The sequence below is a fragment of the Hippopotamus amphibius genome, chromosome 3, assembly GCF_030028045.1.
Source record: "Hippopotamus amphibius kiboko isolate mHipAmp2 chromosome 3, mHipAmp2.hap2, whole genome shotgun sequence".
In the NCBI taxonomy this organism is placed as follows: Eukaryota; Metazoa; Chordata; class Mammalia; order Artiodactyla; family Hippopotamidae; genus Hippopotamus; species Hippopotamus amphibius.
Window position 1 is genome coordinate 11,732,772 of NC_080188.1, and position 13,836 is coordinate 11,746,607.

Here is a 13,836-nt window from a genome sequence, read left to right on the forward strand (position 1 = left end):
AGTCATCTGTTCATTCACTCATCCGTTCAGTTCTCTGAAGTCCTGAGATGTGTTATTCCCTGGTATAAACCACTGACAAATTCAGAAAAAAAGGTAAATAAAATACGATGCTCGTCTGGGAGGAAATCATTCTCTATTGTTGAGCATAGAAATAAAAACAGATAATTACAAAAGATCATGCAATAAATTCTTTTAGTTGGAGTTTTCAGAGTGTTATGAGAGTAAAACACATGTACCAATTAAATCTACTTGGGAGAACCAGGAAAAATTTAATGGAAAAATTGACCTTTGGCATGGATCCTGAAGGGTATGTAAATATTAGAGTGGATGGAAAGAGGATAAGATGAATTGTCAAAGCAGATGAAATAAATATTTGTAAACGAAGGCAGGTGGAAGACTTGAGTGCTATGCTTAGGAGATGGGGCTTTTTTCCATAGCTGTATGGACTTTGCAATTATGTGAGTAGAGAAGTGAAAGATTTTAGCTGAACTTTAGCACCATTCCTTGGGCATTGATTTATAGCCTACATAGACAAACAAAATGGGCTGTAACATAGTCAACCCACTAATATCTATTACCTTCTAAATTATATTCATATCTTGGACCAAGTAGAGTTTATAAACTCTCAGCCCAGTTGCTTCATGTGGTTTACTCAGTCTAATATGAATCTCTGCATTTCAAGGAGAATAGAGCAAATGAAGAGATGATAACTTATAAAGTGTCATAAGAAACTCGATGGCCAGATGAAAGATTTTAGAATAAGTTTATGGCTGTTTCTTTATCCAAATAGGATAAGTCTGAAAAGAAGCACATCTGCTATATGTAATAAAATACTAGTTTTCTGACTTCTGCCCTACTTCATATGAAGACTCAATACTTCTTGATGATATATAATGATTACATGGAAGCATTGCATCACTGTGTTCGTACATAATTTTATAGAACAAAATATCTTATTTAGGTGGGTAAATCATAATCCCTTTCAACATAAGTATTCAACTCCTTGTTTAAAATCCTCCAGTCCACCTCTCTGAGAATGAAATTTAAATTCCTTGCCATGCCTTATAAATATTCCAGTACCTGAACCATGCATAACCCTGACCTCATCTCCTGTCATCCTCTTCTGGGCTCACATTCCAACCAAACTGCCTTTCTACCTGTTCCTCAAACACACCAATAACCCAGGACCTTTGCACTTGCTCTTCCTACTGCACACATTCTTTTTCCCCCAAGATGCAGACAGCTGTTTTGTCTTTCAGATCCTAGCCCAAATGTCACTACCCTATCAGTTCTAAATTAGACAGACACACTCTGCAATCCCAAAGCTCCAGTCACACTCAACTGTAACACCCCTCTTATCTGAAATCATTCCATTTATCTTCTGCCTCTCCCACTATTTCTCCCCAACCCACACGCATGCATGCGCGCGCACACACATACACACAAACACGCTGGATTGCAAAATATAAGAGCAAGTGACTTGCCCATTTAGCTCATGTGGGCCTAGGACAGTAGGTGTTCAGTTGAATGAATGAAGATACAGCACTTCCATAGCTTATATATCATTATTTTCAAAGATGGTTAATAGTGAGTACAAACTATTTCTGGGTGTGGCTGAAAAGAACAGCGTATAACTCTTAGTCCTTTCTACACTAGGCAAAAGGTTCTTGGTTTGGTTGCAAGTTTCATCTGTTTGAGCGGCCTAGCCACACCTCTTTGCATATAAGATTCATTCCTGCTGATACATTGCTCATCATTTGCACCAGGAAAATTAATAGGAATTAGGAGGAAATGTTAGTGGCTTTTCTTCTTCTCCTCCTACTCTAGCATATAATCAACCATGTCCTTCTCATCTGCAGAGTACTTATTAAGGCTTTACTGAAAAAGGCTTTGAAAGGGAGCCTGCATAAAAGAAATTACATGACTGTCTAGACCTCACCCTTTCTTACAAACAGAGACAGATGTGGATAAAAGTGACGGTATCATACTTGTTATGTGCATCCTTTATAACAATACGTTACCATCAACTATTTTCTTTGTTCCTGTTGTCTTATTTTGATTCATTCAGCTCTGTTCTATAATCATGCATACGACCTTTGCATTTGCCCGAAAGTGCTCCTTTTACATGATATGTTACTAATCATAGTGATGATAGAGTGCTGTTTATAGATTAGCAACGTACTCTGGCCCTACTGTGGTCTCATGAGAGGTGATGTCTGTATTGTCAATGGCTTTTTAAATCCAAAACTTCCTTCTTTCCTTCTCTCCTTCCCTCCTTCCTTCAATTATTCTTTGAGTCAGCTTCACGATTTCACTTTCTCTGTTAAAATCGTCTTCATTTTACCTCCATACATCCCAGAAGCAGAGTTCCAACAGCTTTGAATCCAAAGGTGTGCACGATGCTCTGGCAAACCCTGGCATGGCTCGTGTAGGCATAAGACCAGAATGCCTGTTCTAATTTGCATTTTGATCTCCTAGGAATATTTATATCTCTATAATCTCCTTAAGGTTAAGTAGCATGCAAATACTATTTGGCACATATATTTTATTCTAGTGAGGCGGTTATTTCACTTGCCTCTGTGTGGTCTAAAGACTGAAAGCATGCTGTTTTTAAAGCTTTTAGAATAGAGTGGAATGTATTTTGTCTGTTATGACACAGTATGTCTGAAGGACCAGCTATGGCCTATTATTCATTATCAAGTTTATATTACCAACTCTCTTAGTGTATATTAAATTATGTCAATTAAACCTACGTCCAAATATAACATGTTCACCTTTTGTGAGCATCCTTTATCAAAAAGTGTCGTTTTAATTCATACTTTAACTGGCTTTTGAAGTCTGTTACTATTAAAAAGAAAAACATTTTAAAATGACTTTCTTTCATGCAGAAATGTTCCAAAGGAAAATCTTAAAGATAGAAATTTCTTTCTTTCTACTTTCCTAAAACATAAATAAGACTTTAATTTAAAACAATGGTACTAAAATATACTGCTGGTGTTGATATTTTCTCATCTAAATTGCTTTTAAATCTTTACACTTATAAAGTCCTCTACACTGTATTCAAACAAATATTGAGTAAGCAACATTTTTTCTTACTTTCTCATATTATTCATATGCCAGTGGAAGAAGCCAAAATTGCACTTTTTCAGCATTTCAGCAGAATTAATATTATTGTAACTGTTAACTTTATGAAGATCTCAAACAGAAAGGGAGATCAGATATGGAAGATTATTTTACAGATTATCTATTAATGTAATTCACCACATTAAAATACTAAAGAAGGAAAAAATAATGGTCATATCAACAGATGAAACAACTCTCATTCATTTCAAACAATAGCTTAGCAAACTTGGAATAAAAGGGAATTTCCTCAATCTTCATGAAATTTTTTTAATACATTGTTTATTTATTTATTTTTGGCTGCATTGGGTCTTCGTTGCGGTGCTCGGGCTTCTTATTGCAGTGGCTCCTGTCGTTGTGGAGCATGGGCTCTAGGCGCATGGGCTTCAGTAGTTGTGGCACTAGGGCTTCAGTAGTTATGGCTCGCGGGTTCTAGAGCACAGGCTCAGTAGTTGTGGAGCACGGGCTTAGTTGCTCCTCAGCACGTGGGATCCTCCCAGACCCGGGATCGAACCCACATCCCCTGCATTGGCAGGCTGATTCCTAACCACTGCGCCACCAGGGAAGCCCCCCATGAAATGTTATATTTAGTGCTGAAACATTGGAAGAATTCCTGTGAAGTTGGAAACCAGGCAGAAATGCTCATTATCATTTCTTCAGTACATCCTGCTAGAGGTCTGCAGTGCAAAAGGCAAATACAGAAGAGGGGAAATTGTAATGACTGGAAATGCTATCTATCTATAGCTATGTACGCACTAATGTGATTGTATGATATCTATGTAAAAAGCTAATGGCACATATGCAAAGCTTTTGCAGAAGGATATAATATTGAAAGTTCACAGTGAGTTGCAGAAACAACAGATATCAGATACCAAAGAGAATAGTAGACAAATAAATTGCAAATTTTCAAAGGAAACATTCAGAATAATTTACATCTTGTCTCTTAATATCCCTCATCATGACATGTTTATGAAAAAGAATTGAAAGGGAATTGCGGGTAGATTGAGACCCTTTAAGAGATTATTTTGGTTAGATGTGATAATATATGTGCTTCTCACTCACCCTCTATAGTGGGATTGATAAGGAGAGCACATTCTATATGCCAAGATGCCGCAAAAGATAGCCTTCAATGACCCTACATGGAGAATTTGATATATGACCCTATTATGTAGAAGGAACGTAGTCTACTGACTGAGTCCCAGACAAAAATCTAGAGAATGAGAGAAGAGAGGGGACAAGCTACTTCGATGAAAGGATTAAAATGAAGTGGCTAATTTAGGGTCAGCCTGTATCCCAGAGTTTATTAGGTTAAGAGCATAAATGTTTCCCAAAGACTTAGAAGTGAGCCACAAAGAGAAGTGAGTTGGCCTATAGCTAGTTTTACTTCTGTCTAATAAGAATCAAATGTGGAATTTAACAGTAAGAGTATACACTACCCTGGAAAACTTGGGAGCCAAGGCCAGATATAGAAGCTGGAAGAAAATGGAAGAAAATTGTGCCACCCATTTCATGGTAGTTGTAGAAGGACAGGACCCAGAAAGGGAGATTTTGTGGAACTAATTGAAGATCCCACAATGGAGCCAGATTTGAACATCTGCCAGGCCCAAGGCAATTCGCCTCAAATATATTTTTTTTAAATTAAGGCATTTAAACTTCAATGTATTTTTCAGCTAATTTTACAAGCTGATCTCTAAATTTATTTGGGATTAAAAGGTCCATTGTCAGATAAATTTTAAGAACAAAATTGGTGATAGGAATTTTCCGTACCCAATATTAAAACTTAGTTTAAAACCAGAGTAGTTAAGAGTGTGGTATTAGCACAGTGTAAGACAAAATAAACAATGGAACAGAATTAGAAACTATAAAATTGGTCCACATATATGTGTGTAAGTAATTTACAAAAGCTCTTAGAAATCAGGGGTAAACAATGGTCTATTGACTCTAATCAACAAGTGATACTGGGATAATTGGGGTTTTGTATTGCGTAGAACTCTACCTCACACAATGCACAAAATAAATTCTGTGGTAGATTAAAGACCTAAAATTTAAGGATAGAAATGTAAAACTTATAGATCACCTATGAAAACATTATGAGTTCTGTGAGGACAATTTTTTTCAAAGACACAAGTACAAACTCCAAAGAAAGTATTTAATAAACTTGACTTCATTAACATTTGAAAGTTCAGTACAATGGAAGACTCCATAAACTAAAGTGAAAAAAGAATGCCAGAGTGTGAAAAGATATTTGCAATATTGGGATATATAAACCAAATTTTAAAAATAGACAAAATAGTAGTTGATATGAGAAGAGATCCAAATGGCCAATAAACATGAAAAGGTGCTCAACCTCACTAGTAATCAAGTAAAGGTTGATTGAAACTACACCTAAATACTGTTTCACAACTCTTGGATTCCAAAGAAGGCTAATAAGAGCATGGTGAGTGTGTGGAGAAATAGAAATTCTCATATATTGTTTGACAAACAACAGTTTGGAGCAAAATTTTGTAGAATTACTTTAGGGAGAAATTTGACAGTACCTAGTAAAGTTGAAGATTTCTACACCCTACAACACATTAATTCCTCTTCTAGAAAGACTTTGGAAAAGTCCTTCTACAGGAACACACTGAGACCCCCAGGAATGTGAACTGCAGCTTTGGAAAGAGCACAGATGTTCATTATCAGACTTCTAGATTGACACATTTGGGTGGATTCATAGAGTGCAATATTCTACTGCAACTAAAATGAGTGAACCTAGAAATAGAGGATGGTGTACAATGGAAGAAAAATGAATAATTGCAAAAGGCAGATAAAGTGATGAGGGAAAAGTACATAACACAAAGAAAACATCAGCAGTAAGAGTAAACACTCAGTAAAAAGTGCCATGACCTTTCTTACGTTTCGCATGATTTTTCCCCCAGTCTGTTGCCACCTAAGCCCTTGCTTTAGATAGCATAAAAGCAGGGTCCTAGAACATATGTTTTAATTTAGCTACTAAATCCTTCAGAGTGCCCTCCATAAATCCTATAATTAGAAACATTTAAATATCACTGGATAAAGGCTCCTCTACTACTTAAAAAAACGCTAATAAAATGTTTGAGCTGTAAAATGTCACCTGACTGATTTTTTCCTTCAAATCTATAGATATTATTAACCTTGTTTTGAAAGGTAGGTTTAACTAGGATATCCATTCTTTGCCTCAGACTTGATTGATCAATTTAATTTTTAAAAATAATATGTGCAATGAATATGATAAAAATGTCAAAATTTCTGGATTACTTAAAAAATAACATTCATTATAATTTTGGGCTGTAATTTAAAAAATTGGTGTGAAAAAGTATTAGTGCGTTAACAAAGTACTATTAAAATCTATAATATTTAATCATTTGATTTATTAGAAACCACTGGAACTCACTGTTAAGTAAATGACTAGTTAATGATAATTGGAATAAGATTGTTCTTTACATGAAAAGAAAAATTTTTCTTATTTCCATTTATTCCTGTTTTAAAAAGTCATCTATAGCAAATTTTTCTTTGAAGAGGTGGAGTAACAGAAAACTATAAAGTGAGTAAACTTGCCTCAGGCCTTAGCAAGAGTACCACACTGAATTATAATACGTAACTTGCAGTATTTTGGAATAATGAAGAAAAAAGTTTAAAAGGATTTCAGTTGTTAAAATAGCTATTCACACTATTGATTTCCAGAGAAAGAGCTGCTTTCAAATTCTATTTCTAAATAGTAAGCAGCCTTTCTTATATTTAAGATTCTGAATAAGATTATTAAACTCTAATCAAGGAAATATCAAACCAGCTCACCTATTAAGCATTTATTTCTAAAGCTGACCACATTTCATATTTCTTGGATTTTTCACCCAATTAACTTTGAGTAATCATATATGCATATGTATATTTTGATCATTTTATATGCAATTTTATAAGTGGAAACATAATTGATTTAGAAGCATTATATAACATTTTCTTACCATGGCGCTTTGGTTTCTTTTGCTTAGAACTTCACCAAAAGTCCCAAAGATTTGTCTACAATGACTCATATTTCTGTCTCTTGATATTGCAACATTATTATTTTAGGTTTCCTTGTATGATTTTTGGCCAAGATAGCTGAGATTACATAAGCTTATCTCAAGAACGTTACCAAGGTTTTTTTTTCCCATTCCCTAACTTCTTATTTAAAACTAAAAAAGTCAAATGATCAGATAGCCTTTTAAGAAACCTCTTAAATATAAGACAAACTTGTTTAAGAAGAACCTTTTTTTCACTTTCTTCTTATTTCTAATAGAAAATGAATTTATGGGAACTTGAGAAAACAGACTCAGAGTAGTACATAAAACTAACTAAACTGCCTTTGAAAGTCTTGGACTACATATACAACTCTTAAATTACTCCACATTACTTCTAGGCTAAACTTTGTCCAATTTTATAGCAAATTTCCTGTGATAACAAACATAGTCAAAATTATAACAACTATAAAATTAGTATAAGTGGAGAACCGTATATTAAATACACATACAAAACACTTTATTTTCTCCCAACTATGAAACATGAGTTTTATTCTGAATTGCATAGAATAAAATATGGTAAAATAAGGATTTGTCCATCCATACTTAACCTAATTCAGATATTTTGTAAATTTTTAGATGCAACTTAATTGAACTGAAAGTTTGGGTGTCTGGGTGGTTGGTAGATACTGATGAGAAAGACTTTTTAAAAAAGCAAGAAGGTTAAAATGAATCTTGAGACTATTAGAATTTGATTTTATTTTAGTTTTCAATAATAATCAGAATATATTACTGGTGTTCAGAAATTATTCTCTATCTTGTGATATCTTTTGCATAATATAGATATGAACTATATGACTTGTCACAATCGAGTTTAAGAAAGAACTTTAAAAATCAAGTCCTTTTTATCTTTGTGACAGACCTCCTGAATTGTTTTTTTTCAAGATCATCTTTTCCTTGAAACTTACCTAGAGTCTATCTTTCTGCCATCCTTTTAAAAAGTGAAAAAGTTTCACTTTTATGTACGTCTGAGCCGAATTTTAAAGGATTACGTTCTTAATCTTGGCATTCAAAGGAGGCATCCCGTGATGTTGTAAATGTTCCAGCAGGATTAAGGAGTGAGACTGCAGTGTCTCTAAGGGCACTCCAACCTATCTTCAATATGCTCATTTCTCAGTGGTGGGGCAAGGCAGGACAGAATCTCTAAGTCCTTGATCTCATCAAAGAAGTCAGCTGTGTCAAAGTGTGACTACCTTTAATTTATTATGTAATATGGAGGGAATTAATGAAGTATTTTTTGCTTGTAACACTTTCCTCCCTAGCCTTATTCAGTGTCACTGAAATGATAAATAGGAAACGCCTAACATCATAAATGTTTTTCTTTAAAAATTATAAATGGAAACTAAATTAAAAAATACATAATCATGTATTACATATACGGTGCTCTGGTCAACACTTTTTCCATTTACTCTATTTCATTATACTTATTATATTCAAAGAATAAATATTATACAGGAATTCCATGTAAAGATTTGATATGCAGTTTTGATTCAGGTGATTAAGAAATACCTCTATACTTCCTGACATAAGTATTTTAAGACTGAAGCTGAGCTGCCTATATTATGGGTATATAAAATACTACCTGGAAAGGAAAGCTGCATTTGCTTTCCAATAGTGAATATATAGATAGATTTCAGGGTAATATTTAAAAGTTGAGAAATATATGATGTCTGTTTACAGGGACAGGAATTTAATTTCCCTGCATCAATAGCCTGAGATGTGAAATTAGTTAAATGTACGGCTACTGAGCCCTGTTAATAAGAAGTTAGCATTGTGGTTGAATTCAATCATTGGGTTTCATCTAAACAAGTGTACGGCATTTTTGTCAACTTTCCTAATTCAGCAATTGATATCTAGAAGTGTTAAACAAGTATCTTGACTTGGCAACTTCTAAAACTGATCATAAAGTCAAAAACATTTTGTGACATCCTCCTTTTCTGTTTCTTTTGTTCATCTTTTCCTCTTCACTAAGCTATTGCAGGCGTTTTTTCTACAAGTCAAATCTGATGATGGCAAATTTAATGCCCAACAGGAAGACACGCTTTATAGAAGACCAAAAAATTAAAAAAGTAAGTTGAAAAAGACAAACAGTGGATTTTTGCCAGCTAGGAAAGCATCAGGAAACTGAAGACTTTGAATCAGTTAACCCAGTTCACGTTTGGTTTTGCTTTGTTTGGAAAAATAGAATCTTTCTTTTGTAGCCTTACAGAGGCCTGTTAGATGAGGCAGAAAAATGAATGAGATTTGAGTTCCTGCTCTCTGTGAAGCCTATGCAGTCCCTATCACTCTCTCCTTCCATTGGTCTTTTTGATGTCCAGACCTATGTACAAAGAAAGCAGAGAAGAGTTGCTTTTATTGGTTTTAAGTAAATAAATTAAAATTGCTACAAGAAGCCTAATCCTTCATCTATAGCATTTCAAAAGAATTTTCAGATGATGGTCTCCCACAAATATTTTTAAGAAGTCTGCTCTTGTATGTGGTGTGTGTTTATGTGTGTCCTTGAACATATATGCACCATGACCCCATCTCATTCTTATACAGATATATTATCAAAATACACAGGGATTTATAGGCTAAAAATGATTCTTAATCTCATATACATTATCATGCATAATAAGCATCATGTTTTGGTTTACAGAATTTGAAGACAGGTATATTTGTATGTGATATGCACAGAGAAAAATAGTATAGAGAAAATTCCACTTTCAGACAAGAATCAGTCCTTGTAGGAGTAGTCATATGTATATGTTTCTGTCTCTGTGAGTATAGGGCTATTTTATATTTATCTGTGCATGTAAACATATGGTCTTGGGCATTTCTTTTAAGACGAGACTATACAAAACAAGCCTGGTGTCTTTGCAACTCATGCTAGATAGAGGTCAGAATTCCAAAGGGTCAGAGCCAAAGCACAAGAAATAATACATATTTGATCAAAATTCACTAGTAGGCTAAGAGATGATTGGCAGAGAACAAGCAATATTAAGCACTCAGCTCTTCTCAGAGAAACCACAGTGAATACATAGCCAAGAATACCATCTGTTGAATATGAATTTCTTGGATCAAGACATTATAGATACATTCCCCCAAACAGCAGGGACAGAAGTCTTTCTGGAAACAAAATCACAATAGGGTTGCAGAGACGCCAATTGAGAGAGAGGCAAATAACTGTTCATTGCATTGTGGGGAACAGATTTCCTTACTGCTAGTGCAGGGTGTGATTAATTACATGGCATGGTCCATAATGCTGGTAGTAAATAAACGTAGTCACCCTGTTCAAATAATTTCTAAACCAGTATGTCAACTACCAGCCATGGGTGGATCGAAATCATTTCATCATATGTGATGTCTATACCTTCATTCACTCTCAGAATTCATTGTGTTTACTGCCGTTTATCATGTTTTATAAAGATAATAGAATGATGGTTGTGTGATATTCATTGGAAGATTTATATAAAAAGATTAGTGAATGATGCTTGTCCCTAAGGTAAAACTCAGACACAATTCTACACTTTATATCTGGATCTGGTATTCTCAGAAAAGACATGTATTTCTATGTGTTAAAAAAGTTGCCTTTACTAGAATGTACCTAAATTTGAGTCTGCATCTTTTTTGGGGAAGCAGCCTGGTATCTAGAAATAGACAATTGTTGATGTAGAGATGACCTATGCTAATGAGAAGAGGAATAGAAAGGCAAGTAGGACGAGTGACAGAGTAGGAGAAATAATAGTACATCTGCAGATTTTAATGAAAGGACCCTGATTCCCTTAACTGAACTCACTGAAAAAAGTTGGAAGCCAATGTGAAGGGGACTAAAAATCTTGATTGATTCAGAAGTTCATCTTTTGACCTTGTTTTTCATTCAAACAAATTATATGCGAGTATTTTATTTTCTATTTACCTTGGTGATTTCTATATTTTTCTTCCGTTTCCTGAAGCATCATACGTTGTTATTGACACAACAAATTATTATTTTAACATGTAGTAGATTAGTTAGTAAATTAGTTAAAGGAAAGACTAGAATGATGGCATAATAAGAGCACTCTTTTAAGCACTTTATTATACATATTGACTCATTTAATTCTCATAACAATTCTAAGGAGTAGATGCAGTTATGATCCCCAATTGTTTCTATAGGGAAACTGAGGCAGAGATTTTAGGTAAAAGGCCAAAGATCACTCAGTAAACTGATTCAAACCCAGCCCTCTTTATCCACATCCTGTGCTTCTAACCACTTTGAAATATTGTACATGAAAAGAGCCAATGTACCCTTCTGATACATGTTTTTAGGCCCATAGTTGACTACTGCTTTGTACTCATAATGAAGTTGTTTGTCCCTTATACTTGGGTAGAGCACCCGTCGGGAATTCAGACTTTTAAAAGAAACGCTTAAAGAAAGTTTAGTGACTTTCTCTTGATTTTCCCTGAGCGTTTCTTTACATCTTATACACGCCATACCTTTTGTTTTGTGTTATATTTGTATATGCCTTCTTTCTCTTTCTAGGCTTCTTGAAGGCAAAGCATTATTTAATGGTGTTTATTATTTCAAATATTGCTAGTGAAAACAATACTTGAGTCAAGGATATCTGTGAGAATTCCCCAAATTAGCAATGAAAAGAGCATCTTACACTGTAATTTGACGTAAAACGTTACTGCTGAATCCTTTAACATGTGTAAAAGTTAAAGAACATAAAAGAAAAGTGTGTCTGCTCCCTTACAGTCTCTGTGCCCAGCATGCCATTTTTTCGATGTGATCAACTTATTATGAAAAGTCAACTTTTAAAAATAAGTAATCATAATTATTTTCACCTACCTAGTAGAGGGTAACAAAAGCTTCAAGTACCTTAAACGTTTTCAATGATAATATTAAAGTCTGGTTTCCTGCTCCAATACTTATTTTAGTTACATGATATATGATGTGTAACACCCAAAACATCTTATACTTTTAGGTGTTCCATTTTTACTTCCTAATATGGTGCGTTTGCACGACATTTTTGGCCTATTTCAGACATGTTATCTTTAATTCTGACTCAGTCAGAAAACAGCTAAGAGCACCACTTGTTTGCTTTAGATAAATGAGTTCCTGGTCACTCATCACCTCTCATGCTGAAAATGGCCACACTGCAATGACATTGTCCTGTTGGCAAAGGCTGTAAAATTATACCAGCAAGTATAACTGAACAATGTCTTCAAAATATTATTTCTATAGTTTAAACTGTAAAATGTTATAGTTTCTAAGACATATAATACGATGTATTTTAGAAACAGAAAAAGAATTTGTAATAAATACAGAAAAAAACATATATGCATCCTAAAGACCACCCTGCTATTTTAACAACTTAAGGATTTTTTGGCTACTTTACCAAAACGTAAAATGCCAGGAAAATTTTTTCTTAGTTTTTTTCCTTTTCTTGGCATTACTTACATGTGAAGTTGAGTAAGACTGTAAATAAATCTCTGTACCGATAGGTGCTGTGTTAAATGCTGTGTATAATATCAGGAATGGCTTGAATCATAATTGTGTTTTTACATTTTTCAACTCCAAGTATAGAAATATTAAAGTTAAATTTAAAATAGTGACATATTTACAGATGTTTTCTGACTTGAGGATCTCTTTAAAGCAATTCACAAAAGCTTTGTATAAAATTCTTCATTTTCCCCCGTAATTCTACTTAATGATGCTCTCTGAATAGCAATTTTAGCTAATGGAGAAGTAACATTATATTCAGAGAGCCATCAACTAACTATCAGAGTCATACAATAAGGAAAGATCCTAAAAAATGGCCATATTAATGAGCTCCGCATTTTAGCTTTCATACATTTCTGTTGAGTAAAGTGAGCTAATTTTCTTTCGCAGGCCCCAGATAACTTAGTAAGATTTTGGAGCTGCTTGTCAAATGTAATTTGACCTAATAATTACCCTTAAAGATGTGATTAAGAAACACCTGACTCAGATGTCGTGTACATATGCAAACCATGAGTCATCACCCCTTCCTCTCCTTTGATTTCAGTGGCTAACAGCCAAGTCAGCAGACTGAGAAGTGGCCTTCAGGAGTAACCTGCCAGTTTAGAGTTTATTCAGGTCATTGCACTTATGCCAAATGTGCCTAACGGGAAGCAAGTCCTTGATGTGTGCAAGCATTATATGTGTGCATTGTTCTGAAAGACTTCATGGGGGGGAGAAAGGAATTCCTGTAATCTGTCTTTAACATAAATGCTAATGAATACTAAAACTGTAATTCAAAAAGTAAGAATATTTGCAGTTATACCAAAGTAGATGTACACTATTCTAAGGATGCCAAAAAAGATTTTTGTTTCCTCTAGAACTGGACACCTGCCTTGTATATGAAAAGACCGTTTTTCAGTCTTTGAGGTTTACAAATTAAGAAGCATATTATTTTTACAATCATTCTTTACAATTTTCTGTTCTGAATTCACTGATCAATGTTTAAATAAAATGTAACCCCATGTCTCCTTATAGTATATCTATGGAATGTATTCTCTAGATCCATTTTTTGCTTCCCCAAAACATTCCCTTAAACATATATCAGAATGTCCAAGAATACAAAACTTGTTCGGTTAAAAAACCTTTATGAAATACACTTTACAAGCAGCATTATTAGAGATTATCTCTTAATATAATGAA

General features: G+C 34.2%; 1 protein-coding gene across 6 annotated transcripts in view; it reads left to right on the forward strand.

The window, feature by feature from the left end:
- The window catches only part of PCDH7 (protocadherin 7), a 393,865-nt gene that overhangs the window by 323,263 nt on the left and 56,766 nt on the right, over window positions 1-13,836 (forward strand). Inside the window, exon 3 of one of the 6 annotated variants that reach the window (XR_009052517.1) lies at window positions 9,166-9,262. The exons of the other annotated variants lie outside the window; for them this stretch is intronic. The gene's annotated coding sequence lies outside the window, so the exon portion shown is untranslated. The remainder of the gene's footprint in view (window positions 1-9,165; window positions 9,263-13,836) is intronic. 6 annotated transcript variants of the gene reach the window in all.